The following is a 10,456-nucleotide window of genomic DNA, read 5'->3' on the forward strand; positions in this document are numbered from 1 at the left end:
GGTGACTAATGCTTAACAATCTCATGATACATGTTGAATATTGACAAAATGTTAACTGTAATTCCTTACCTTATATGTTTATATTTGCCACACTTTTATATAACTGAATTTATGAGCTTTGGTTATTAGGATTGTATAACCTTACTCCCATTATTTAATAGGTTATAGGAAACACAGTATGTAGCTAAAGGGGGAAGCATTGGAGGTTAAAGGCACCAAATTTTTGTAGTAAAACCTCTAGCTTTATAATTTGTGTATTTTAATGCTTATTATTGCCAACATTAGGAGTTTGCACATGTTAGTTATGTCTCGCTTGCATGTTTGGATTATTTAACAATTGCTTGTTTGACCTATTTGTTAGCTTAAACATTACTAATGGTTTAGCCTTAGAGTTGGAAAGGCATTTGTGCAGATGTGTTGATATGGTTGATCATCTTTATTAATTGATTCAATTTAGTATATTAAAGAGAGTATTCTCATACATGTCTGTTATTGCAATTGAGCCTATGTTATGAATTAATATTTGAGAGGAGACACTTGTATATTTGCAAGGGGCTTGAATGCTCTTATTGGCATGAATTTTCCAAGATCCTCATTTGATACTAGATTGAGTTGTAATTGATAGTAGTAGTTTGATATTTAATTTGTCTACATTTAGACTTTTAGATCACCCTAACCAAGGATCCAAGTGATTAGCTAAGTAAGGTTGAAGTTACTTTCTGCATGTTGTTCACTATGATGTTAACACAGGGTTCGCCACAGCAGACAATGGTTGTGGCTGTGGCGAGTGCTTGGTGTGTATTGGTCATGACAAGTAATGTAACATCCCAAAAAAATTATCTTTTTGATTAATTAAGCTAATAAAGGGTAAATTTATAAATTTAAATATAAATGAATTCGAGAATAGTTAGAGACGGCTATTGAGTTTGCTTTTAGCTTTTAGATTGGGTTTATAAGTGAATTAGTCTTTCAGACTCAAATCATAGAGAAAAATTGAATTTTAGCTTACTATGTATTGTGCTATAGCATAAAAATTTATGCTGCAATATAATTTCTAGAATCAGTTTTCTTTAAAAATGTAAAAATGTCTGAAACAAAGAGAAATGAGCTAAAAATAGAGGCAGAGCAATGGAGAGAGTGGCTTCTCTACTAGGGTATCAACTTTTAGGTATTTTGGAGGCGATTGGAGCTTGATTTCACTTAAGCATGCCTTCCTTATCTCTTCTTCTCTCTACACATTTTGAAAGTAAGATTTGAGGTTGAGAGATAATGATTTTCAGATTTAGGGCTATGGTTCCAAATTCCTTAGTCTAAACAGTGGTGGTGCCAAGACCCTAGGTCATATGGTGCAACATTTTTAAAATTAATAATTAAAAAAATATTGTAACATGCATGGCTTCAAGTTATAGAACCATTAAACAATCATCTCATTATCAATGTTAGGAAAAATATCTTTTTTAATATAAGTCACTAGACAATTATTTATCAATGAATATCCCATATATTTTGCAGTCAATTTTTCACAAATTTCATATTAAAAAAGCTTTTTTTTTGCCATTACTGTGACAATTAATATTATCATTCCTAAATTCAAGAAAGAATAATTTTTTTTTACAATCCAAACATTTTTAAAGTTGGACCAAGAGGTGTAAAATATTTAGATTAAAGGGTGCAAAATATTAAAATATATGAACTCTTCTTATAATTTTTTCCAAGTTGAAGGGGTACATTTGCCCCCCTCAAGTCTATATAGCACCACCTATGGGTTTAAATGGAATTAATGGGAGTTGTTTGAATTATCTAAGCCTAGATATAGTGGTTTTATAGTGGGCTCTCAATTATAGATGAAATTATGCCCTAAAATGCCATAAATGGTAGTGGTTGAGTTAAGTGGCTGCCATTGGTGTTAATTAAAGATTTTGTTAGTGTTAGTTGGAGCTAATGGGAGTTAATAAACTTAATGTGACAAGTAAACTCAATAGTTGAGAGCTTTGGGTTATTAAAGTATTTAAATTTAAGAGTTAAAAGTGAGTAATTGGTGACATTAATGATGATTTTGGATTGTTGGATAATATATTATTGACTATTTAAGTTGTTGAGAGAAAAATAAAGTTAATGAGAGTTAAGAAACTCATTGGTTGTGAGCATGATCTTGTAGTCAAGAATTTTAGTTATTAAAGTATGAAATTAGATGTTACAAGTGGTGATCTTGATAATTAATAGTAATGGATGTTAATGTAATTGTAAACTAATCTCACAAAGCACTAGTGAGCTTGAATTTAGCTTGGAAAAGCAAGTTGTGATTGAAAGGTAACCTTTGACCTCTCAAAGATTTGAGGTAACTAGGGAAAATCTTATTTAATAGTTGTATGTTAATTATTTCATAGTTGAACTAATTCATTTAAAAGTTTATTTAGGTGGTCGAGAACTGATTTATGCAATGTTGGCAACATGATGAATTTTGTGTGTGAGATTGTATTAAATTGTTGAGAATGTTACATATGTATATTCATGTGATTATTGATAAATGAAAGCATATAATTGTGAAATCGATAAACATGTGATATTTGACATGTAGAGTATGATGAATATGATTGTGGTATGTGGATTATCGTAGAGAAAGAGAATTATGTGAGAATGATATGATATTATTACTATTGTTTGAATGGCATACATCTTATTATTTGTGTATGGCATGATCATTATTGCAGGAGTTCACCTATAGGGAGGAGTAGATTAGTAAACCCACGAGATAATGATGGCTTACCGTTGGAATAGAAAGCTTGCCTTAACATTGATCATTGAAATCGGGAGGTGGCCATTGTCCCATGATTGATTTAGAACTGTCTTACTTGTTCTTTAAAGGACTTGAACCTAACTAATCTCTACTGATTTATGAGAAAGCTAGATTAGGGGTACGACACTCCATGGTTGTTAGTATTGAGGAAAATCGCATAACACAAGTGAGTGATTTAACCCTAACTTGGTAGCTCCTCACAATTAGAGGGCTTAGTTAGTTTAAATTTTAGACATAGCCTTTGAATAGCCACCGGTTTCATGTTAGAGGTGTAACCTCTCAGTTTTTAATTTCATGATTTACTAAGCTTAATTAAGATGATTAAGTAAGTTGATATGGTGCATGATCAAAGGAAAGTAATAAGTGTTTTTAGTTAGCTTTTCAGGTATAATTTAGGTCCAAAGTGAAATTAAGTCACTTAAGGATCAAAAAGTGGAGAAAAATAAGTTGAAAAGCCTATGTGCCACATGCCACAGTGTATAGGGCCACAAATAATGAGCTACCTTCTCTATACCACATGCCACAGCCTATAGGGACATGCACCGCGACACACAATGTGAATTCTGTAGATATCAGTTGCGAAAATGAGACAAAAATAGAAAGAAAGAAAAGAGAGAATGGAAGAGGTGTGCCAAGCTCTGCTAGGGTTTGTATTTGGATGACATTGGGATTATTTTAAAAGCTACAAACACCCAAGATAAGTACTATACTCATTAATCTCCCCATCTCTTCCACATTTATAAGTTTTTATTTAGAGTTTGATAGTGGAAGTGAATTTTCGATCCTTATAGGATATGGTTATGAATCTATTGATTCAAACGGAGTTAATGGGAGTATATTAGAGTATCTAAACCTAGATATAATGAATTTTAGTGTCTTAAGTTGTTGGACACCATAAATATCTAAATTTTGCATTTAATATGGGTAGTTGGAAGAGTGTAATGCTATTAATGAGAGTTTAATGGCTCCTTAATGTTAGCGGGGACTGAAGATAATTAATAAAGCCAATGAATAGGCTCAAACTCATGTAGAGTGGACATTGGGCAATTTAAAAGTGGAGATAAGAGTTTAGTGCTTAAGTTTGGCATTATTAATAGGGATCAACTTGATTGATTATAGATTTAGCTCTTGGATAACTTTATGGATTGAAAATTCTAGCTTGAAAGCTACAACATTGAGGGGTAAACCTTTTGACCTCTCAAAAGTTTGTGGTAACCAAGAAAACACTAATTTGGATAGTTATATGTTAATTGGTTGCCAATTGATTTCTAATTGTGAATTGTGAATGTTGCATGCATGGATTGAATTTCAATGTGAAAGCATGTATTATCTTCAATAAGTGTATGAGAATTTGAATGTTTATAATGCTATTTTTGGCTTGAAATGCAAAATGTGAAATCAAGATGATTTTGAACTGAGGCTATAATTGTAAAATATGTATGTGATGCTTGTGAAGTTATTTAATTTTCATTTGCATCTATAATTAATTGATATGTAACTGTATAAGCTAGATTAATCTTAGTTTAATATTTTACAAGCACTAACTTTGGTCGAGATAAAGGAAAGGCATATGAAGTTTAGAAATTAAATTTCCTACTATAATGCCTTGATTACTTTTGATTAATGAGTAATTGTCATGATGTTGCCAACTAGGATGTTCATATTTTGTTATACTTGTACCATTGAATATTAAGTATTAAAATGTGTATTTTGGGCCTTAGTATGTGCGATATCTTTTTAGTTGAGATATTTATGCAAGGTTAAAATACTTGTGCAAGTAAGGGGTGAGTATATTTGTGAATGACAGTGATTTAGATGTAAAATGACATGTTTTGGTTCCTCCTTATGTTTTTATAATTAAGGGGTTGAGTCGTGAAAATGTGATATATGTATTGTTTGAATGTTGTGATATATTGCACGAGTCCATTGTAGTCCATTAAGTATGGTCTAAGGGTTGGTATCGGCTTTTGGCACTAGGATTGAGTTTTGAACACCTTAGTTATGTTTTGAAAGTATAAAAGAGTGAGTTTGCTTTTTGGTGTCCAACTTTTTATTGATAAATTATTTGAATGTGAAACTAGTTCTATTAGCTAGAGCTCGAAGAAAGCTTTTTATAAACACATAGATTACCTCAATTGGACGTGGGATAAAGATTTAGTGCATGTTGGAAGTTTGGTCAAAAAATCTGCCATGACAGTTTTTTTTTACTATCATGAGTTCTGCAGTTTATGTTATAGTATATTTTGCCAAAATCTTTGTTTTTGCTCTTTTAACTCCAATTTGATATTATCTTATCTCGTATGATGTTCATGCTTATGCATACATGTTTTGCTCTGATTTTATTTTTTTAAAATGATATTATATGATTTTATAACATTATAAGTTTTAAAAATTTGGGATCTCATTTATGAAGTTTTACAAACTTGATGTTCATTGGGGTTATTCCTGTAATTACCTTAATATTGAGGGTTAATTGTTGATTAGTAAGGGGGACCTTACAAGTAGAGCAATTAGCCGTGGTGAGCGGGTCATGGTGACTTGCGTTACAACGAAGGTGCCTCTAGCCACGGCAAGTATGTCAATTTGTAGTTGGCTATAGCAAGGGAACTTTTGGCTGTGACAAGCTAGTGCTACTTTCCAAAATGACTGTTATGTCCTTTGGAGTCACTTTTTTCAATGCTAAATAGTATAGTCCATGTTTTCGCATATTCTCAATCACTTTAATTTGTGAAAAATATTATTTATCTCATCATTTATATGTGTGGGATCCCAATTTCTAGTTTAATCTTTATATATATATATATATATATATTAACTTTAAAGCCATGATTAATACTTTCATTTTAGGTTGTCGGTTAGTGGAGCTAATTAGGGGTTAATGATAGAGATCATTACATCTTGTCTTGTTCAGGATCAGGTAAGGCCAAGATATCCCAATAAAGTAAACAAAATGTGAAAGAGAGACCTAATATTAATTAAATTACATAACTCGCTAAAGTCTAAAACCAAAACCATACGAGTATATAAATTCAATTACTGAGTTACAACAATTACAATTTGAAGTGAAAGAATATAATTACAACAACTATAAATAACCTCTAGGTTATAAGTACTATAACAAGAGAATCATTGAGTTACATAACTTAAGTAAGCAGATTGTTATGTAAAGAGATAAAATAAACAAACAATATATATATATATATACTCAAACTTTAACTAAATGAATAAAGAATTAAATATTAACAAAAAATAAAAAATAAAATAATATATTCGAGACAAGATATCCTAATGGTGATATCTAAAGTCAGTAATTTAGGTCAAGTCCGATGGGTCAGCCAAAATTCGCTTGAAAAATTTAGGGCCTAACTTTAAAAAAATATTAATTTTTTATTGTTCTAAGAAAATTTGGGCTTGGGGTTGGCCAAAATACCCAAATAAAAAATAATTTTTTTAAAAACATATAAAATATAATAAATATTAATTAATTCTTTCATTTTTATATCATTTTATATTAAAATGTTATATATTTGAGTGTATTATTATAGTTATTTTTAAAAAAATAAAAATATTTATATTTTCATATTTTTATTATTTGTAATCAATAAAATAACTTAAAATAATATTTAAAATATATTTTAATATTAATTTTTATATTAAAAAATTGAGTCCAATACATCATTTGTGCATCAAAAAAATATATTTTATATTTTTTATAAAATGATATAATTAATTTTAAAGTAAAAAATAAAATTAAAAATAATTTTAAAACTAAAATTTGGGCATATACAAATTTTTAACTCTACTACTAAATAAACATAATAAATATAATATTCTTAGAAGATTATTTGATTACCATTTACGCCAGATTTGATTAAAAATTAAAAATAAAATAGAGTAAAAATTTCTTATATGTAAGGGTTAAACAATATAAAAATTAAAAAAATAATTCAAAAAAATAGTATTTTACTTATAATTAAATAATTTTATTTTATATAATATAATGATGGCTATTTTTTTTATACTCTCAAAAACAAAAAGTACAATTTGCTCAAAAGTTATTAAAAACTTTGAACTAATCAGAAAAATAATTTTCAGTTAGTAGTTTAACTATGATTGAATTGAGATCAACTTGATTATAATTAAGAAATATAATTTAATTAAAATGTATAAAAAAATTATATATGATTATGATAAGAGCAATATTTAAACAGTTAAAACATTAATTTATAAATAAAAGAAACATTTATGAATAAATTACATATAATACAACAAAACAATAACGTAGCTACTTAAGTGTAAAGTTAATAAGTTATTATTTTTTATTTTATTCTTTTAAAGTTAAAATAATATTTTATGCTTAACAAAATTATTTAAAAATTAAAATTGGTTTAAAAAATAAAGAAAAGTATTTTTAAAAAGTTTCAGATATTCGAGATAGCCCGAATAGGGTCGAAGGTGTTAACGCTAGGCTTGGCTATATGGGCTTTATAGAATGGGTAGAATACTTTAAGCTCGATCTAAATAAATCCGACCCAAATTGAACCTGATCTAAATAAGTTCAGCCCGCCCGAGTTATCGGCTTTAGTGATATCATGCCTTGCCATATTGTGAAACCCAAACATATTTGTTCCCATCCTACAAAGTCTTGTCTCTCTCTCTCTCTCTCTGTTTTTTTTTTTAATTGAGACAGACTCGTCTCAACATGATCAAGCGAAACTAAGTCAATTGGGATAGAGACCAGCATGAATATCTCCCAACACTCATAAAATCAATATCCTCACCTCTGTTTTAGTTCATATTTTGACCATCACCTATCATTAAAATCATAATTAAATTTATCACACTAGTTAAAAAGTGCTCTAGGCGTACTACATGTAATTCTGATATTTTAGTAATTTTAACGTTACCCAAAATCTTAACGTGCAGATTCTTTGGTTCCTCGTCTATATAAAGTATTGGTTATCTCCTTTCATATCATTTATTCCTTTCACACAACAGAAAGATTTTCCGAGAACATAGAACATATATTATTCCCATTAGCAAAGCTTTATGTGTGGAAATTAGCCAAAAAAAAAAATACACACACACACACAAGATAGAAATCAAAATTCTTCTTTCCTTTGGAATAATTACCCAAAATTAAACTAAAATTAGGAGGGCCGATCACCTTGTCACACATGAGAATACACATACATACATTGCCCATTCTTTATCTCATTTAAAATAATTATAAAGGGAGGGACTTCATAATGAGAGTTTAGATAATTACTTCTGAGCATGCATTTAGGAAGGCAAATAGATGTGTGGATTAATTTGTTCACCAAGCATCCAACAAATATTTTGATTTAACGATTTTTTATGTGCTACCCCTAAATGTGAAAATATCATGTATTTTGAAATGAGTGGATAATTTCTTTTTCCTATTCCTACATGCATTACCCAAGGCATTGTATTCAAAAAATAATTATCTTAAAGAGGGAGCTTACGCCTTGTTTTCTCATTTGAAATACTTTTGAAAAGCACATTTTCCCTTTAAAAAAAATTCTCTTCAAACTATTAAGAGAAAATGTTGGAAAGAAAAACATAAGTCATGCATCTATTTCTCTTATAAGCTAGTATGTGACCATGCATCACGCGGGATGTGAAAATTTTGAAAATAATTTAAACAAATAATGATATTTATTTAAAATCTAGAGTAAATTGCCTTTAAATAAAAATGATTAACTCATAAATTACATTTAGATATATTACAAAAACCAAAATTTAATAATATCACAATGCATAATGATAAAAGTCATAGAACACAACTTAATGCCTTATTCAACAATTAGTGTGACTCATCTCTTATCTCAAGAACTCAATCTCTATTGGTATTATCAACTACAAAAATAAGAACCTATGTGTTTTAAAAGTAATGCCTCCACAATCCATGATGGACAAATTCACATATTTAAAGCAAATAATGAAATTATAAAATGCATTTATAAGGATTTTGTTTTTCAATATGCTAAGAATTTATGACATATATTTTACTTATACCAATATGATTACAATTAAGTTTCAAAATCACAATCACTCAGTTCAATCTTACTTCTCATTTGGTTAATCCTCTCTCATGCTTTATGTTTTTTTTCAACTTGCTCTCCTAATTTGAGAGCCTATCCAAAAACAGTTAAAAGCAATATTAAGGCAATAATAATGTTTATCAAATAAATTGGTTTCATTTTCGACAGAAAAAACCTAATGAAATGGAACTTTTTCTCTTAAAACATCTTAAATTGAGTTGGCATCTAGTATAATAAAGGAGACAACTTGGTATGTTGTTGAAAAACTTGATACTTGAGTGTCAAAGAATTTGTCTTTTTGTTGAAGTACGAATTTCAGGTATTCCATTATTGTTCTAGAAGTCTATCTCTCTGCAATTTTTCCCAACAATTCCTCCTGTAATAGCCTTATTGTATTGTAACCTTAAAACTTGTTGTAGAAACAAATTGAATAGAAATTAAAAAATATATAGTTCTTACAATTAAGTACATGTTGGGCAAATTACTTATGAATATGGCATAGAATGAATAGTGCGTAGAATGAATATTTTGTTGAGGAAGCTAACCTTATTTACATCATGCTTTGTCAAAACAATATTTGGGACTCCATATGCATTAATCATGTTACTAAGAAATTAAGAACATCATGAGAAAAACTTGAATATCCCTTCTCCAAAATTTCCTAACATCCCAAACAATGTCAACAACTTGTCCACCTTTTCTACATATCGAAACATGCTTTGTAGCTTTTCCACTAACCTCTCACCCTCTGCACACAAAAACTATCACAACCTGGTGTGCTTCATGGCTTTCATCTTATCACTCATGTTCCTTTAGATCTTGCAATTGTGTTGAGCAGGGAGAGTAAGCATAGGAATGATGATACGAGCAAATTACCCTTTGGTTTTTGTGTCTTTTATAAAAAATGGGTTAGCATTCTAAAAACTAATGTGAGAGTGGTATGTGATGGTTGCATTAAAATGAAAAGTGAGGATTACTTGAAAATTGTAAAAAGGATTGGTCTTTGATAGTTGAGTAGAAAAGTTATGAAAATTAAAATTTATCCTTATCTTTTAAATTCAATTTTAAAATTGAAAAAGAAGTTTGGAAGATATAATAGTGGGGAAGTTTTCAAGTGGAGGTAGTAGCTATGATGGTAGAGAAAATTTTGGGGTGTAGGGGAAGTTATAATGTTTGATTATTTTTATATTTTGTAAATTTAAAATATTAAATTTAAATAATATTAAGGAAGTTATGATTAAAATAAATAGATTGTGAAATATGAAAAATCAAGAGAAATATCCTAAAAATTTAAAACATACAAATTAGATTATTTTATAAAAAATAAGTAAAATCGGATGTAGGCGAAGATATAATGTTTGATTTTTTAAAAAAAATTCTTCATGGTGGAGACTTTTTTTATATTCTTTAAAAATCTTAAATTTAAATAACATTTAGGAAATCATGGTTAAAGTGGTTAGATTGTGCAATCTGAAAATTAGGAGAAATATAAGAAACTTTAAATATATAAATTATCCAATTTTATATAACATAATTAAAATCGGGTGTAGCGAGAGTTATAATGTTTGATTATTTTTAATTTTTTAAAATTTTT

The sequence above is a fragment of the Prosopis cineraria genome, unplaced genomic scaffold (genome assembly GCF_029017545.1).
Source record: "Prosopis cineraria cultivar Desert tree isolate PC_DT_omini unplaced genomic scaffold, ASM2901754v1 PC4, whole genome shotgun sequence".
NCBI classification, from domain to species: Eukaryota; Viridiplantae; Streptophyta; class Magnoliopsida; order Fabales; family Fabaceae; genus Prosopis; species Prosopis cineraria.